The sequence below is a fragment of the Rattus norvegicus genome, chromosome 7 (assembly GCF_036323735.1).
Source record: "Rattus norvegicus strain BN/NHsdMcwi chromosome 7, GRCr8, whole genome shotgun sequence".
NCBI lineage: Eukaryota > Metazoa > Chordata > Mammalia > Rodentia > Muridae > Rattus > Rattus norvegicus.
In genome coordinates this window covers 36,353,578-36,372,926 of record NC_086025.1, presented here as the reverse complement: position 1 = coordinate 36,372,926, position 19,349 = coordinate 36,353,578, and the positions used below count along the sequence as shown (strand labels likewise).

Here is a 19,349-nt window from a genome sequence, read left to right as displayed (position 1 = left end):
ACCTGTGAAGAGTAGAAACAGACAAGGCAAAGGCATACTTCACATTTTAAAGGAGGGAAAGCAAATTACAAATTGGCACAAACTTAATAGTTGCAATTCGACCTGTTCCAACTATTAATTAATTAATTGACATCTTAATTTTTAAAACCTAGACTCTCAAAGTTCAATAGTATATTATTTATTTATGTATTTATTTATTTTTTATTTATTTATTTATTTTATCTGCCTTGGTGTTTTCTGCCTGAGTGAATGCCTGTTTGAGGGCGTTGGAGCCTCCGGAACTGGAGTTATAGACAATTGTGAGCTGTGATGTAGATGCTGGATATTGAACCCTGGTCCTCTGGAAGAGTAACCAGTGTGTCTAACTGCTGAGCCATCTCTCCCTCCCAGGTTCAATAGCATTTTAATTAGATATTATTTCTTTTTCTGAGTAACCGCTTTCAGCTATAATAAACCAAGGAGTAAAGTTTGCACCCTCTCTATTAGCATTCTGCCCTTTCTACATTGACTTTCTACATTCTGCCTGTCTACATTGACTTTCTACATTCTGCCTGTCTACATTGACTTTCTACATTCTGCCTGTCTACATTGACTTTCTACATTCTGCCTGACTACATTGACTTTCTACATTCTGCCTGTCTACATTGACTTTCTACATTCTGCCTGACTACATTGACTTTCTACATTCTGCCTGTCTACATTGACTTTCTACATTCTGCCTGTCTACATTGACTTTCTACATTCTGCCTGTCTACATTGACTTTCTACATTCTGCCTGTCTACATTGACTTTCTACATTCTGCCTGACTACATTGACTTTCTACATTCTGCCTGTCTACATTGACTTTCTACATTCTGCCTGACTACATTGACTTTCTACATTCTGCCTGTCTACATTGACTTTCTACATTCTGCCTGTCTACATTGACTTTCTACATTCTGCCTGACTACATTGACTTTCTACATTCTGCCTGACTACATTGACTTTCTACATTCTGCCTGTCTACATTGACTTTCTACACTCTGCCTGTCTACATTGACTTTCTACATTCTGCCTGTCTACATTGACTATGTTCCTGTTCATATTCCAGTCAACTGATAACTTTGCTTGGTGAAAACTACATTCTTTGACCAATGAAAATCAAAGACATATCCATTACCTCAACCTAGGGTCTAAATTTTGTTCCTATTGTTTCAAACTGTCACAACTATTTCGCTTCAATTAGCTATGGAGATTGATGGCTTCTCCACAGAGATAACTATGAGATAAATGATCAGAATTGTCACGCATATTCATGCGGTTTAGCATAGCAACAACGTGAATGCACAGAAAAGAGTAAAAATTGCTTCCAGGATTTTTTTCCATTATTTTATTTATTTATTCGCTTTACATACCAACCACAGCCCCCCTCCCTCCAGTCCCCCCCCCCGTTCCACACACACATCCCCCTCTTCGCCTCCGAGAAGGGGGAGGCCCCTTCCGAATGCCAATCCTTCAGTCACATTAACTCACTGCTGGCCTAGGCACATCCTCTCCCACTGAGGCCAGACCAAGCAGTCCAGTTAGGAGAACGGGATCCACAGGCAGATAACAGAATCAAGGGCAGCCCCTGCTCTGGTTGTTGGGGGACCCGCTTGAATGAAGACCAAGCTTCTCTTCTTCTACAAGCCAGGACCGGAGAAGCCTAGCTCCAGCCCACGCTTGCTCTTTGATTGGTGGTTCAGTCTCCCAGAGCCCCCAAGGGTCCAGGTCAGTTGACTCTGTTGGTCTTCTTGTGGAATCCCTATCCCCTCCGGGTCCCTCAATTCTTCCCCCCAACTCTTCCACAAGACTCCATTTAATATCTGGCCGAGCTTTTAGGATTTATTATACTTCTTACAGTCCGAGTTATAAAAGATGAGCTGCATCCATTGGTTTGTTTTAAAATTATTCCACCGTCTTCACGGCCATTTGTAAACCTTTGGTCTTCAACAGCGAAGTATAATTGCTGCAGTTTGGGTATAGATTTCTATGCTGCCTCTGCTTCATACACCTCTGAGTCCTGGGGCTTCTTTCTTAGTCCTTGGTTCTTCATGGACCATAAAAGAATAACTGTAGCTCATAGTGACTTACAGGCTCACTGGAGAACTTAAGATTCAATCTAGAACAACATTAAATATGATCTTCAAAACAGAGTAAGCCCAACAAATGTAAGCTGCTACTGTGGCAGTTACTGTATTACAGCAATAAAAACATGTGTTATACATAGTAACAAAAGTATATAACATACACTATAGAGATGCAATACTCATGTAAATAATATATACCAGGCTATATCACACGTGTATATATTTAAAATTCACACACACACACACACACACACACACACACACACACACAAACGGCTGTCCCTCAGAATCTGCAGGAAAATAATTCTAGTTCATTCCCCTTAGACTGTCAAAATCTGTAGCTCTTTAAATTCCTTATTTAAAATAATATGCTGTTCATATACAACAGCCTACCCACATATTTTACCTATTCCAATAAGCTTTACTTCATCTCTGCATTATTTCTAGTGCCTAATATGGCAAAAATGCTACGTAAAAATTATTACTGCTTAAGGAATAATCACAAAACATTTTTGTACATATTTAATAAACACGGTTGTTTTCCAAATACTGTTGCTTTTCAGCTGGTTGAATCTAAGGATATAAAATCCACAGGAAAATAGTATTATATGTATATTATGTTATACGAATTACATATAAATAATACATTCTTAAATATAGCATGTTATTGTTATACCCGTAATTATACTGATGTGACTATTACTCTAACTCCCTTCTTTCTGTCCTTACACATACAGAAATATGGCATCAAGCAGACTACTTGGCAATTTAACTTTCATTCCTACATTCCCAAAGTTAAAGTGATAATAATTAATCTTCGGATATTTTCAGTCTTTCAACCATTAGTTCTAGAGAACACACACCGTCATGCCATAAATTCGATTGGAAACTGCATCATAAAAGACCAAGCCACGTTTTTTTTTTCTTCCTGATATTTGAGCTTCTAACTGCCTGAAAAATGGGTGTCAGGTACTGTCCTCATTGAATGTGTCTTGCATTCACTCACTTCGGGATTCAGTTTGAGATGTTGATGTCTGCAACAATATAAATAAAAACCTGAGTCGCCACACAGAGACACCTACAAGGAAGCTTCCAGCTCTTTGCCTTTGCGGTAGTTCTCTCCTGTTCTTGCGCCCAGAAGGGTGAATATATGTGCTTCCAAGCACAAACAAACAAACAAACAAACAAACAAACAAAAAACCACCCACATTCGATTATGTACATCTGATCACAATGCCCCGGGACTTAAACCCCTTCACCTGGAGTTTAACGAACACTCCCTATGGAGGAAACCGTTAATGGCTAACCATACTATAGAGAAGCTAGCCTACTTAAAAGCCCTCTTTATAATGCAGATCTATGTATATGGGACTCTCTGGGAAAATATGAAGATAATAAGCAAATGAAGGTCAGTGTAGTGAAGGGGCCAGTTTTCTCTTCTGGGTACCAGTCTGAGGAAGCATTGCAGGGCCAGAGGATGCTTTCTCATCTTCTGCACAAGAAGGACGACTAGTGGTCAGAGGGCGCGTTCTTCTCAGTTCGACGTTAGAGCCCGGAACCCACACAATCGAAGTGCAATCGCCTTTTCTGATCGTTAGTTTACATGTATCGCTGAGGATAATGAGGCCAGGAAGGGGAGAAGGAAATTAATTACTCAAGGTTCTCTGGATATTTTGTGTCAGATCCAGGCCTTTTTCTGGTACATATCCTCTTAGATTTAATTTTCTTTGGTTGGGAATATGCAGGGTAAGATAATTAGATCAAATTCCTTTGATAGAATTTAGAATTTGGTTCTTTGTGAAAGGACAAGTTTTAACCAGTGTGGAAACAAAAGGAGGGAGAGCTTTAGAACAGCCCTGTTAAAGAATTTTAATGAAGATTTCTCTTAGTTCCTGACAGTTTTGTGACTCTCTGAAAAGAGGATGCTTTGTGTATATTCTGCCTTGAGCATGTGCTCTGAGACACCTCCAACAGAGTTTTTGTTCAAGCGGTAAGTAGAACCTTAGCATGCTATTCCCAGTTCTCAGCCCCTCTATCTACACACGCGATCATCTGAAGACCCTGACCACCAAAAAACCTACATACCTTGGCAATTACTGAACCCTGGCATTAATGCCTGATTCTGTGTGTCTGGAAATAGATGTGTACCACCAAGTTCATGAGTTTTTGTCAAATTTAATAGTTTCTCTGAAAACTTGGAAGAGCTAATAGGCGCTGGGTATATTTAGAAGGAATTGTTTAAAGTTCAGAGCTTAAACAAAGATCTCAGCAGCTCAGCGAAGCAGTTTCTTTTCCTCTCAGAGTGATTTTTCATTCTAACTTGAAATGATCCTGTGGGCAGGGGACTCCCACACAAGAGAAAAAAACATGTCTTCCTTGAGGTGAGGATACAAAAACAACACCGAAAGAGTGTCAAAAGAGAATTGAGAAACATTCTCTTGAACCGACTGAACTGAGTCATTAGCCAAGAACTATTCATGAATGAAGAGATTCTGGTATTTCTGACTTCCCACTCAAAGATATCCCAGACTTCATTCTTTCTTATTCATAGCTTCCAAACACCGTTTCCACAGTAACCATATTCTCAAGAAAAAACATGTGCAAAAGTTTGAAAGGATGACCTATTTACCATTAACTTTCATTTGGTTGCTTATTTTTGAGACTGAGTTTTGCTATGCAGCCTCAAACTCAAGGTATGTCAGTCTCCTGAGTGCTGGGATTAAATATATATATATACATATATATATATATATATATTACTGCAACTAGCTTTATTAATAACTTTGAAGGTTACAAAAATCCAGAGGTTTAACTAAGCAAAAAGAGAGGGACCTCCAGAGAAAGGTGACTGTATATATAAGGGAGCACTCACTGTGGAAGACACTGGAGTTGGTGCAACCTGTTCCCTGCATGCAGCTCCTTGTGTACTCATTTGAAAAATACTATTTTTCTATTAGAACTCGCAACCACTACCAAATCCCTGCCATATAGCAATGGTGGATGACCTGTTCTGGATGAAGTACCAGTGGTAGCTAACAGTTAATAAAATGGACTTAAGCACTTCTCAACATGATGTGTTTCCAGTGTGCCTTGAAATATACTGGATGCTGGCACCATTAGGAAAATAGAGCCAGTGGGGAAGAGCCTCGAACACACGTGCACTGGGGAAATTACATGAACAGAACACCAATTGCTTACGCTTTAAGATCAAGAATTGACAAGTGGAAACTCATAAAATTGTAAAGCTTCTGTAAGGCAAAGGACACTGTCATTAGGACAAAACAGCAATCAACATATTGGGAAAAGATCTTTACCAATCCTACATCCAATAGAGGGCTAATATCCAAAATATACAAAGAACTCAAGAAGTTAGACTCCAGAGAGCCAAATAACCCTATTAAAAGAATGGGGTTCAGAGCTAAACAAAGAATTCTCAGCTGAGGAATGCCAAATGGCTGAGAAGCACCTAAAGAAATGGTCAACATCCTTAGTCATCAGGGAAATGCAAATCAAAACAACCCTGAGATTCTACCTCACACCAGTCAGAATAGCTAAGATCAAAAACTCAGGTGAAAACAGATGCTGGCGAGGATGTGGAGAAAGAGGAACACTCCTCCATTGTTGGTGGGATTGCAAACTGGTACAACCATTCTGGAAATCAGTCTGGAGGTTCCTCAGTAAATTGGACATTCCACTCCCCGAGGACCCAGCTATACCACTCTTGAGCATACACCCAAAAAATTCTCCAACATATAACAAGGACACATGCTCCACTATGTTCATAGCAGCCTTATTTATAATAGAAGCTGGAAAGAACCCAGATGTCCCTCAACAGAGGAATGGATACAGAAAATGTGGTACATTTACACAATGGAATACTACTCAGCTATTAAAAACAATGACTTCAAGAAATTCATAGTGAAATGAATGGAACTAGAAAATATCATCCAGAGTAAGGTAACCCAATCACAAAAAACATAGACGGCATGCACTCACTAATAAGTGGATATTAGCCCCAAAGCTCAAATTACCCAAGATACAATTTACAGACCACATGAAGCTCAAGAAGAAGGGTGACCAAAGTGCGGATGCTTCAGTCTTTCTTAGAAGGGGGAACAAAAATATTCATAGGAGGAAATACAGAGACAAAGTTTGGGGCAGAAACTGAAGCAAAGGCCATCCAGACACTGCCCCACATGAGGATCCAGGCCCATACACATACAGCCACCAAACACAGACAATATTGCTGATGCCAAGAAGTACATGCTGACAGGAGCCTAATATAGCTGTCTCCTAAGAGGCTTTGCCAGAGCATGACAAATACAGGGGTGATGCTCTCAGCCAACCATTGAACTGAGAATGGGGTCCCCAGTGGAGGAGTTAGAGAAAGGATTGAAGGAGCTGAAGAGTTTTCCAACCCCATAAGAACAATAATACCAACCAGAGCTCCCAGGAACTAAACCACCATCCAAAGAGTACACATAGACAGACCCATAGTTCCAGCTGCATATATAGCAGAAGATGGTCTTGTTGGGCACCAGTGGGAGGAGAAGCCCTTGGTCCTGCCAAGGTTCAATGCACCACTGTAGGAGAATGTCAGGGCGGGAAGGCAGGAAGGGGTAGGTAGTTGGGTGGGGAAACACCCTCATAGAAGCAGGGGGAGGGGAGAAGGGATGGGGGCTCATGGACAGGAAATCGAGAAAGGGGATAACATTTGAAATGTAAATAAAAATATCCAATATGAAAAAAAAGGAAAAAGAAAAGAAAAAGTCTAAGACAAATGCTAAAAAAGAAAAATGATGTCTCCTAGGAAGTAACCTCACAGCATCATTTATTCAAAGAAAATGTACTTTCCTTAAAAAATATATATATATATATATATATATAAAACTTAAACCAAAAAAAGTTAAAAAAAGGAAAACAGAGCCTATAGTACATGCCTATTGTGCTAGTTACTCCAGAGGCTGAGGCAGGAGGATTACAAGTTGAGCTTGTAATTCTAGGCTACCGGAAAGTACAAAAGTAGCCTGGGAAATTAACATGTTCCATCTCAAACTTTTAAAATGGCTGGTTTATAATACAGTGGTAGAACACCTATATAGTCCACACAAGGCCCTGGTTTAATCTCCAATATAAAGGAAGAAAGCAGGTGGAGGAGGAAGGAAATGATTCCAATATGCTTAGCAGTCCAAACTAAAAGGAGAATTTGAGTGCTCTGCTTGACCCAGTTAGCACCTGTTTTAACTATAGAATGACCGGCAACATTCTAGTTTGGATAGTCAGCTATATACTTTCCCCATGTATTAAGCAATTCTTGCGTGCTAAGCATTATAGATGCAAGAAAGTCTCTGTCCTTGAAGTGTTAGCTTCTGTCCAAAGAAGACAGACAAGTAAACCCTTGCGATGTATATGACGTGTAGACTTTGCCGGTTAGAGATTAACACGCAATGTTCGCAAACTTTACCCAGGGCTTCTCAGCTGCGGACTGAGAGTCCGAATGCTTGTCGGAGTCCCCGGGGTGGGCCAGTGATAAGTAGTCTTAGGGGAAAAGTAGGAGCTCGCTAAGTGAAGAATGTTCCAACCCAAACGATGTGCGGTTGCCAAGGATGACGAACCAAAGAGACCACAGCAGGTTAGAAGAACTTAAAGCATTTGATTTGTGGAGCCTGGCCATGAGCAGGCAGGGAATGAGCTGGAACTCCGGAGGATAACTGCTGGATCTTGAAGCCCTCATGCTGATTGAAAGTCTGAACCAAATTCCCAGACTTGGAGCATTATCAATGCAAAAAACACAGCATTGCCTTGGCTACAGCAGGAGCATAAATGACAGGGGACAAGAATACAAGGAAATATAACCAGCAGTTTTAGGGCAGGATGCACATTAAATCTCCCAGTTCGATTGACCTAAGCCTCTCTTTTCGTTCACCTCCATACACCTTTTTGATTAAATAATAATGCATTCCCAGGCCAGGCCCTTTCCCACTGCCACCTGCTCCTGGGTGGGCTCAAGGTATCCCGTTCCCTCACACAGCTGCCCCTTCCACTTCATGGACCATCAATGGCACAGGCATCAAAATGTCCAGCCAAGTTGTGTGCCAGGAAGCCTGCCACATGGGAGCTGGCACATAGCCCCAGGACTGCAGCAGAATGCACAGCTAGAAGGCTGGCTTTCACAAGTAAAGCTGAGAAGGCATTGTACCCCATGCAGGATAAACAGTGATATATTAAATGGGTCTTCTTTTACCCATGCTTTCAAACAACTCAATCTCCCTACTTTGGAGAATGTCTAGCCTTGACTTTTCTCATCATGTGCTCCCTCTCCCTGTGTACTTTTCAGCATGGAAATGTATGAAGCACATCTCTGGGCCCCTTAGCATTGACAAGTATATGTAGACAGCTATAAAAGACGGGAATGATTGAATACATGTGTCTGTAGACAGATAAAGGTGAACACCGTGTTGAAATGCATTTACCTGACCCATAAAAGCCATCGGAATGCTCTCAGGATAAGTCTATTGTTATTACTATACTGACTAGAGTTCTGGGTCAGTATAAAGAACAAGAATCCGGAGAACTCTTAAGTAAATATCCAGCAGATCCTAGTAAACTCTGTGGTTTCTACTGATTTCTGTCATTATAGCAAAGTTTCCATGAGAGTTACTATGATGATTCCTAGGGGGCATTGAACACAGTATGAAATGGAGTTCTCTTGGTCAGAATTAATGGGAGAGCGTTCATGTGTGTGCTTTATATGTGTTTGTGTGTGTGCATGTGGACTCAAGTGCATGTGCTTGTGCACGTGTGTGTGTGTGTGTGTGTGTGTGTGTGTGTGTGTGTGTGTGTGTGTGATAAGAAGGGTTTCTTTTTTTAATAGTTGGTGTTACATAAACCATCAACAATGGCCTCCAACCTGCTGGAGCATCAGAGAAATGAATGATTTGGCCATTGTAATCCAGTGCTGGAGTCTCAGAACCTCCCCAAACAGTCACTGATATTAAATTGATGCTGGAAGGTTCAATAGCAATTGAAGTGATAGACACACTCAGGAAAGCAAAGACAGCAGGCAAGGGACACTGCTTTCCTAGGGACTGCCTGAGAACAGGTCTTGCCTTCCCCAGCGAATACTCTCTAGAAACAGTTCCAGACACACTCAGCAGTTTACATCTCTTCCCTTCTAAATTGCATTGAGTCAACAAGCAGACATCTAGATAAAATGAGCATGAGTGTACTACAGACTGATCAGTATGTATCAGCATGTATCTCCAGGTATTATTCAGAGAAATACTATAATGCCGTATGTGGAAGACATCCATTAAAAATTATTATTATCTCTAAGAGGATACAAGGGTAAGAGCTCATTCTCTTTGAATCCAGCCCAACGAAGCCAGAGTAGAAACTGGAGAGGCGTCTTGATGAAGAAAGAGCACAGCTGCAGCTGCCCAAGGCCCAGGGAGCTCCATCTTCTCCAAGCTGTCACCTGCTCATGTGCACACTGTGTTGAGGGACTCAGCTCAGCCTTTACCAAAGAGCCGCTTCTCGTCTGAGGGGTTCTGAAATGACAAATGCAGTCAGTTTTCTTCGGTTTTCCATTTGGAATACCCCTACGTGAGTTCAGCTCTCTTTAGGCAGTTGAGGGAAGGGCATCGAAAATGTTTTATTTGAAAGGGTGATGGCCAGAAGATGGGGTTTAAGGAGTACAGCAATTGTTCTGGTTGCTGTAGCATCATCCCTGCTCCTGCTCCATTAAGGCAGGGGCTAGGTAGCATTTGCACAGTCCAACCTTTCTAAAATCAGTTCATACAGGCAAAGACACTTGACATTGAAGGACTTCACTAAGGTAAAATCCCAGTCAGAGAATAGCATAGTATGCCCTAGGCATACATTTAGGGATACCCTCCTCTACTGAAACTAACAGCACCTCTATCACATGTGTCTTTACTTTCAACGTTCTGTTTCTTGCTTGTTTTCCAGTGTTAAAGGTCAAGGGAACCAATAAATATGTATACTGGCTCCCTTAATAGAGAAAGGAAAATGTGACAGAGATCAAACTATTCCATTTTCTACTGGTAAAAACTGAATTGGACAATATATCTTATATCCATGGGCAAACGAGCTTGCTAATGCTGCTCCTTAGAACTTCAGCGAAGCTGAGGTCATTTTTTGGCAGTTCTCCCCATATCAACAGAGTAATACTAGCACCATAAAGCTGCAGGAAAGGGACACAGCATTGTTCGCCCTTCCTTGTGGTGGCACATCTCCAAGAGAAAGAAAGAAACTCAGCATGCTGCTACATTTTCTTAGGTCACACCCCTTCTCGTATGGAGGGGGGAACCAGAGAAATGGCACTAATTAATGTCCTTCTGTTTGTTGGACCAAAACATCATGATTGGGGATCTTCAAACTAGCAACAAACAAGATAAACCTCCCTATCCTTTTCACCATTGAAAACAAAACTGCAGTGTAAATCCTTATGCCCATTTGCATAACCTTATACAAACCGCGGGAGATCAACTTTTCAATACACCTAGGAGAGGAGTTTCATGCCCTGTATACTATTTTTAAATTGTTCTTTGTAGTGATTGGTCCAAACCACATGGGGACCGTTAGAATACAAGCCCCTATGGATCTCCATTCTTACAGGTGCCTGACGTTACAAAAGACAAACACAGTCGAACATGTCTACACACACACACACACACACACACACACACACACACACACACACACACGCCATCTGCTGGATATAAAATATCTCAATACAAGACAGTTAACATTTGCATATCTGCAAGGACTTGAGTTTACCTCATATTTGCTAATCATCCATATGTCCTCCAGTGGGATTTTCTCATTCTTATTTTTTATTACATCCATCTTTCTTTGACTCTTTACTGATTTATAGAGAATTTTCCCCCAGTTTTTCAAAACTAAGACTAGTTAGAGGTATCACGAATCACTTTTTCATGTTTACTTTCCCTATATTGTATTTTTAGACTTTTAAAAGCTGTCTTGAAGTTAAACCTTTCAAAGGCCATTTCACATCTATTCCTGTATTTCCAGATATCTCAAAGCACTGACACATCAAAAGAGAGAGGCGTGTTGTGGAGAAGCCCACGGGACAGTTGTTTGCAACTTAACACAGAGAAAACTGCCCGGTTAAAAGGGGGAAAGTGTCCAACATCTTACCTGACTATCTTTCCTGAAACATTATGCATAATTTCTTCATAATATTGAGCTTATCTTTTCCCTGGGACAAATTTATAGATACAAGATGACTAGATTCAATAGTTGCCCAAGGCTTGAAAGTTTTCACAAGTGCTGGCCAGAGGAAGTAGCCATGAGCATTTTCACTTGTATTTGTGGTCACAGTGATGTCTAGCATTTGGTTTTGGTTTTAGTTTTGGCTTTGGTTTTTTGTCGTTGTTTGGTCGGTTTGTTTGTTTGTTTGATGAGCCCAAATAGGATTTTCAGCATCTGATGGCCTCTGTAGAGACTACAGTCAGCCCTCCGAATCCTTGGGGGTCCCATGAATAATAATTGTGCATGTCTTTTACGTACAATGACATGGTCTTTTCACATAACCTACATACGCCCTCCATGACCTCTAGATCTTAAATCATCTCTAGACTATTTGCAAACAGAAAACACTCCAAAGTCTGTGTAAATAGTTGTTAAACAGTATTGCTCAGGAAATGGTGACAAGCAGGAAAAGAAAACTAGACATGTCTAATATGGTTGCAATTCTTCCTTATGTTTTTGAATCAAAAATTGAGTACCTAAATACAGTAGACTGACTATTCACCTACACAAATAAGAAAACTGAACAGGTTTATCACACATGGGGATATTTAAGATATCTGGCTCATAAACATCTCTCTCTCTCTCTCTCTCTCTCACACACACACACACACACACACACACACACACACACACACACACACACACATACACTGTACCTGCCCCACACATGTCTGGAAATTTAAAAGCAGTACTTCTGAAAATCATCACATTCGGACAACCACTTGTAGCATTCCAAATCTATTTACTATGCCCCAAATGCTATGTTAGAAACAACATACCTTGAGTGATTTAGAAAAAGTAACTACTTGGAAAACATTTATTCGTAGGAGTAATATTGCAATCCCAGCATTCAGGGTGCTGTGGCAAGAGGATTGTCATGAATCCAAGTGAACGTGGGCTATACAGTGAGTTTCAGGCCAGTCTGGGTTACACTAAAACTTTGCTTCAAAAAAAAAAAAATAGTTGGGCTGGAGAGATGGCTCAGCCGATAAGAGAACAGACTGCTCTTCCAGAGGTCCTGAGTTCAATTCCCAGCAACCACATGGTGGCTCACAGCCATCTGTAATGGGATCTGATGCCCTCTTCTGGTGTGTCTGAGGACAACCACAGTGTACTCATATAAAATAAATAAATAAATCTTATTAAAAAAATAGTTAAATTTATAAGTCTGTGGAGATAACTTAGCTGGTAAAGGAATTGCCTTACAAGCAAGGGGACCTAAATTCAACCCTCGGTACCTACGTAACAAACTGTGATGCCTCTCCCTTTTAATCCCAGTGTTGTAGAGGCAGAAATAAACCCTTCAGGCTGCTGACCAGACAGCTTAGCCTGGTGACTTACAGGTTAATGAGAGAACTTGTCTCAAAAAAAATTGAGGAAGACAGCACTTGAAAAAAGAACATTCGAGATTGTCCTCTGACCTGTACACATAAGCGCATTCCTTTGCATCTGCACATACATGCACACACTCAGACATCCCAATATACCACATCTATTGGGGGGTGGTGACAAACACATAAACAACATTGTAATCACCTGTCATTTGAAATGTAGCCTTTCCGAACCATTATATGCTTCTAGGACATTGGGAGAAGAACAGATAATTGTCTTAAATGATTACAATAGGATACTATATTTACTTCTATTCAAATTCTAACTCAAATCTCTTAGTTTTCTGAAAGATATGTTTTTTTTCACTTCTAGAATAACTATACTCATACTTTTCCTGTGTGGATCCATTATCTACCAATCTCAAGTGTGAGATAACTCTTTAACATTTATTTAATTGTAAGCCATCCCTGTGGTTTGCTAACAGCTCCAACGACTGTGGACATTGTTTAAGTAGGTAGCTCTCGGTCATTACAAAGACTTGTAATAAAACAAAAGAAGGCCTTAGCCGTAGAAATGTCATCTTACTTTTAATACTCTGTTGAGCTCACAAATTTAGCTGGAAGTTACGGAGAGAGAAAAAAATGGGAACCATTACAAACGAAATTAATGTCAAATCTGCAAAAAGGAAAAGTATGCAGAAGTGAAACAGGTTTATTCTACCTAAGCACTGGTGTTTTATGTTGTCTCTTTTAGCGCAGAACTTTCTAGAAGACAGATTTCTTCAACTCCTCCACAGAACCTAGTCCGTGAAATCTGAGAGCCCTGGAGAGGTAGAAGCTACTTGTATATTTTAACTAGGAGTCCCTGATTTTTTTTTTTCAGCTCTTGTCATTGGCAGTAATTACAAATACGCCACTCCCTCCTGTGTGAGGAAACATGACCTTTGTGAGCACAATTGAGTCTTTATCTGATGAGTCAAAGGTTTGTGCCTTAGGACATCCTCAGAAACCACAATTTCCTTATAGAACGTATGGAACCTTCTTAAAATTAATCCTTCCTCCACGGTTGTTTCTTTTCTGCTGCTTTCTTTTAAAAGCAGAGCAAAAAAAGAAGAAGAAAACGAAAGAAAAAAAAAAGACTGCTTAAACTATTTAATTTAAATTAAACACTTCATCGGACCCCCGCATTGTAAAATGCTTGTGATTGGCTTCTTCCTTTTTTTAAAAAGCTTCTCTTTTTAAAGGATTAGCCTGTCTATTCTCAGCCACCAGCTTCTCTCCTAATATGGCCAGTTGCTTCACAAAGGCCTAGACTACCCCTCAGCTATGGGTGGACTCACACACATCCATCTTTGCTGCAAAAACTAACAGTTCAATGAGCCTATATTTCTTAGGCTTTTTAGCATAAGAAAAGTTCTTATAAATATTTTGCCGTCTCCCTGGCCCTGAGCCCTTAGGTAACCAATTGAATTCAACAGACATTTATCAAACACTAACTCACCACGGCAAACGCCTACCATGTATTCTCAGTATATTTGAGGAAATCGAGGAATCAGATTAACGAATCAGCCTTATGGCCCCAAAGAGGTATGTGTCCCAGGCAAGAGTAAGGCCTGAGCCCTCAGCAGCCCTCATACAGTTAAACAGAGCATATTTGAATTGTCTTATCTAGAGAATAAATTATCTTAAAAGGTCACCTGTGGAATTAAGAAAACTTTAAAGCTCTTTTTCTTTCTCCCACCACAACTTTTATGCTTTTAACATCTCATGATTTCAGAGTCCCCAAGAGCATCTCTTGTCAGCTCCTTACCTTCCCTCAGCCTCCAGAACTCGTAGATCAAATATTTCCATGCAATTGTGGTCATAATTCACGCATATAATATGTGTCTAAGAAAAAAAAACAATATCCTTCCTTTTTAACTCCTTTTTAATTTTTTTAATTTTTGAATGTTCTGGGTAAGAGTGTTACGCATGTATGTATATGTGCACCGTGCATGTTTCTGGTACCCACAGAGGACTAAGAGGGCACCAGATTCCCTGGAACTGGATTTATAGTAGACCACTCTCAACCATCATATGGGTGCTGGGAACTGAACCCAGATCCTCTGAAAGAGTGGCATATGTTCTTATACACTGAACCCTTTGCTTTCTTGACCCCAATCAAACGTTTCCAGAATTCCTAAAAATTATAAACGGAGTCCATCATTGAATGAGCATTACAACAGATAAAGCCCATGGCCAAGGATATGACCATTTTAGCGTAAAACTTAGCAACAGTTAAGAAAGGAACAGGTAGGTAACATCCCTACCTGTGAGAAATGGAGAAGCTCAGAGACAGTTTTGATCTTTGACTTTTATTTCCTTAATGTTTTCAGTTTGATAAGAATTAAATTAATCAGCATAAGCTATATATTTTGAAGAACTACAACCTGATGTTTTCAATGTCGGTGACACCCAGTGCTTGTAAACACTTAGGAGGTATAGTATGATAACTCCATATAGTAATAATGACCAAATCAAGGTAGTAGCATTCGAGTTTCAGTGAATTGTCAGGCACATTTAACCTGCAGTGCTATAATAGTAATTCCTCCCTTTGTATCTGGCACTTTCTATCTGCCCTTCCTCTATTTCCCATCCCCTTTGCCTTTAAAATCTCTAAAGTTCACTGTGCTAGTGAACTTTCTGTTAGGTCAACTTTTGCAGCTTCCACGAATGAGTGAGAGTAGGGAGTGTCTCTCTCCCCATGCCTGTTTTATTTCATTTAACGCAATATCATCTATTTCCATGCGTGTTGACATAAATGGCAGGTTTCCATCCTCTGAACCACGGAATACTAGTCTATCAAACAGGTAGATAGACTACATTTTTCTTTCTCGATCCATCTGCCGAAGGGTACTTTCATTGATTGCATGGCTTGGCTATCATTAATGATGTTGCAGTTCATATGTAACAATTCCATTTATTTTGGATATATCCCTAAGGCTATAGTGATCCCCGGTTGCTGGATATATGCATGGTAGTTCTATTTTTAGTTTTTTATACTCTCCCTGGGAGTGTAGAAGAGTTGCCCTTTTTCAGAGTCTCCCTTGGCTTCCTAAAAACAAATAGCCAAATGGCAGAGTGTAGCTTTGAACCCAATGTTTGAGTCTAAGTTCATCATTTTCATGCCACTCGGGGGCCAGTGCTTCACCTTAACTTCACTTTCTTCTGCATCTTACGAGTTTCCAAGAGTGGACCTCTAAGGAAGGTCATGTCTTTATTTCCTTTTCTGTTGGGAAGTTTGTGGTGTTTGATCTCAAACCTAGAACCCCACACAAGTGTGCTACAGTTGACCTATACACCACCATTCTCTTTCTTTATACTTAAAAGAAAATGAGTAAATGCTCGTGATACAACATTATATAAGAACTTTTTTTGTGCTGTTTCCATTTAACCTTAGCCAAGATACCAAGTTTTCTTGGGCAGAAACTTCAGAACACAGTGACTCCTGGATCAAACAAAGAATTGTGGTACTTTTAGCATCTTTCTCCCTTTCTGTTGTTACAACAAAATAATGTAGACTGGGTACATTGAAAAATCACATGTGCATTTTTCACATTTATGAAGGCACAAATTAAGAGATTGCAGATTGAGCATTTGGTAAGAATCTGCTTTGCATGCATGGATATTAAAATGTCATTTCTTAGTGTGACCTCTCACAGTGGCGGGGTAAACAAGCTCATTTGGATCCATCCCATAAATACATAAATCCTGCTCCCAAAGATACTGACCATATAACCTCCTTGTCTCCCAAAGACCCCCTCAATACCACAAGAGGTTAAGCTTTCAACATATGATTTAAACAAGACCATGAGGCCCAATGATAGAGACCTTTGGAGTTGACATTCCAAGATGGTAAAGTAGAAGTTCACCCCCGTCTCTCTGCAAAGAGAGATGGCCCATTAACTCATGCATGAACTCCAAGTTTCCTCATTTCATGGCCTCTCTTCTCCTATGTGCCAACTGAAGCCCACATTCAAGTCACATAAAGGCCCTACCTGGCCGGTTCATGAGAAAGCAGATATCATATGGTTTATGTCTCATCATACATGCACATCACTCCCTCACATACATGTTTGCATACAATAGACATTCCTTATAGCAGGCTAACTCACAGCTTCCATGAAAAAAAATATCTCTGACCTATGGAATATTAGACTTTTTTTTTTTTGCTGTATATTGGGCAATGAGGGACGAGGTTGGTGGAGGGGTAGGTAATATGGATTCAATGCTTGGGTTTTGTCTGCAGAAACCTTAAGGTCAGGCCACTAAGATGAATATGAGATATTAGACACAGGTAGAGTAATGTCTCCCAGGGTTGAGGTTCTGTTACGGCCTTCATCCCTGAGCAACACGATGTCATTCTAAACAAAAGCCAGATGTCTGTGGTTCATTAAAACAGAAAAAAAAATGATACATACAAATTTGAAAACAAAAAGTCATTTCCACTAAGCTTCTTAGGCAATAAATGTAAATTCATAGGAACCAAGTCAGGACAGGAAGTATTGAGAAGACAAGGTGTCTGCAGGTGACCTGACAGGCCATGAGAGAAAAAACAGAATTAAAGATAATTGAGGCGTCTGAGAGAAGCTGTAATTTAAGGCATGCAGTCTTAAATTGTGGGAGTGGCCACCAAATAAGTTGAGTTTTCAATAGGGAAAGCAGGCACTAGGGAGATGACCCTACCAGTAAAGAGATTCCCCTGAGAGCTTGAAGACCCTAGTTCAGTTCCCAGCATCCAAATAATACATAAATCTTCAAAACTTTTGAATGTGGTGGTGCATAAACCTGTAATCCTGGGTCTGGGAGATGAAGATATTGGTAGCCCTAGGGATTGCTGGTTAGCCAGTCTGGCCAGATTGATGAGTTCTGGGCTCAATGAGAGACTCTAGCTCTAAAAAATAATAAGTGGCTAACATTTAAATAAGACACTCAGTGTTGACCTCAGGCCACCATACACGCACACGTGTGTGAGCAAACTCTTGTATGCATGTACACACACGCATCAACACATGTGCACCCTAAATAATAAATAAATAATGCGCCTTTGTAAGGTCAAGCTAAGAAGATACTGGTAAAACAGTATTTCTAGCATTTTCTGCCATCTTTAGTCTAAGTCTGCCTAATGGCGGGAAATGGTTTTCTCTTCATGGAGCTATTTTCATGAGCTTGAGTTGTTTTTCTGAAATATTGCCTCTAACTTGAAAAACTTAATAAATCAAGCCATGTAGACACTATTTACCTCTTAACAGTTCACACCACTACTCCGTCCCAGAATTTAATTGCTGGGGGCCATGCTTGTTCTATTATAAGGTCAAATCCTTGGGCTTCCTGATTCCCCTTCATTTTGCTGCAGGGTTACACGATGACAGGTTTGCCAAAAGAAATACAATGACTAATTCTTTCATATACGACTAAGTCGCGCTACATCCTGAACGGTTGAGCTGTTGCTGACATTCGGAAGAAAGAGAATCCAGGATACTGAAGAAGAAGAAAAACTAATAGCCGTGAGGGGAAAGGGTACCCCAAGCAAGCATTAATATCCCACATTACAGCTTAAACTGGCCATTCCTTCACATGCACCTGGAGACCAAGTAAACTCACCTAATTCCTCAGCGGTTTCCAGCCAGCCCAGCCCCAACTTGCCTTGAGACATGAACTCGTTCCACAGAAACCAGGAAAACAAAGGCTGAGGAAGATTTTGCAAAGCTCAACTGAACAAGCTGTGCCAAGCAAACATTAGATATTTGCAAAGGCATTCCATTCTCCTCGGGCTGGTTTCCTGTGTGCACACTGCGGGAACAATGCCTTCTGCACCTTCCCTAATGCCCCTCCTCTGCTGGACTGTAAATGGCCTCTAAGTCTCACAGACCCTAGAGTTCTGTCCTACGGAACATTAACACCTATAGACATATGGTAACATACATTTCACAGGAAGAGAAAAGCACAACCTCTGGCCAAAGATGCTGAGAAATACTAGAGCCTTGGGGATCACAATGTGCCTTTGTCTTGTATGGGATCAGAAAAGCTATTCAGGAACAATCTTGTATGCGTGACCTCCCTGATGCTGTTCCATCCAAAGAACTCTTCATTTCTGACTGGAACTTAACTTCAGAAATGTTGCCACAAGAGATTAGCATGGCTTCCTTGAAACGCTGTAACAAATTGCCACAAACTGGATGGCCTAAGACAATATACTTATTATTTTTCGCAGCTCTAGAGGCCAGAAGTTCAGAAGGTCTCATGAGGGCCTGTCTCTCCCCAAACCTTGGAACCCACTCCTTGCTTCTTCGACCTCTGATGGATCTGGGTGCTCCTTAGTTTGAGGTCCCATCACCCCAGTCTCCTGTCATTTTTCCTTCTCTTTTCTTACCAAAAGTCTTCTTAAACTATTCACCTAAGGAGAGATTTTTCCTGTTCCATAGGGCAATAGTCATAGAATCTAGGAATCAGACAATGGGGTTTATGTTTTTATGATCACCATTCATGTATGCTAACTGAAGGCAAAAGGGTACATTCATCTGGAATGCATCCTGTAACAAACCTAGACCTTGTCCTTGTCGCGTGCTGATC

The 19,349-nt window shown here is 40.5% G+C and overlaps 1 long non-coding RNA gene across 1 annotated transcript; it reads right to left on the bottom strand.

Moving 5' to 3' along the window:
* Window positions 1–9,408: 9,408 nt before the first annotated feature.
* LOC134479671 (uncharacterized) lies at window positions 9,409–18,780 on the bottom strand. The gene is made up of 2 exons (XR_010053260.1): window positions 18,381–18,780; window positions 9,409–9,659 (listed from the first exon to the last, which is right to left on the bottom strand). It is a non-coding gene; the product is annotated as an uncharacterized LOC134479671 (long non-coding RNA).
* Window positions 18,781–19,349: the final 569 nt, after the last annotated feature.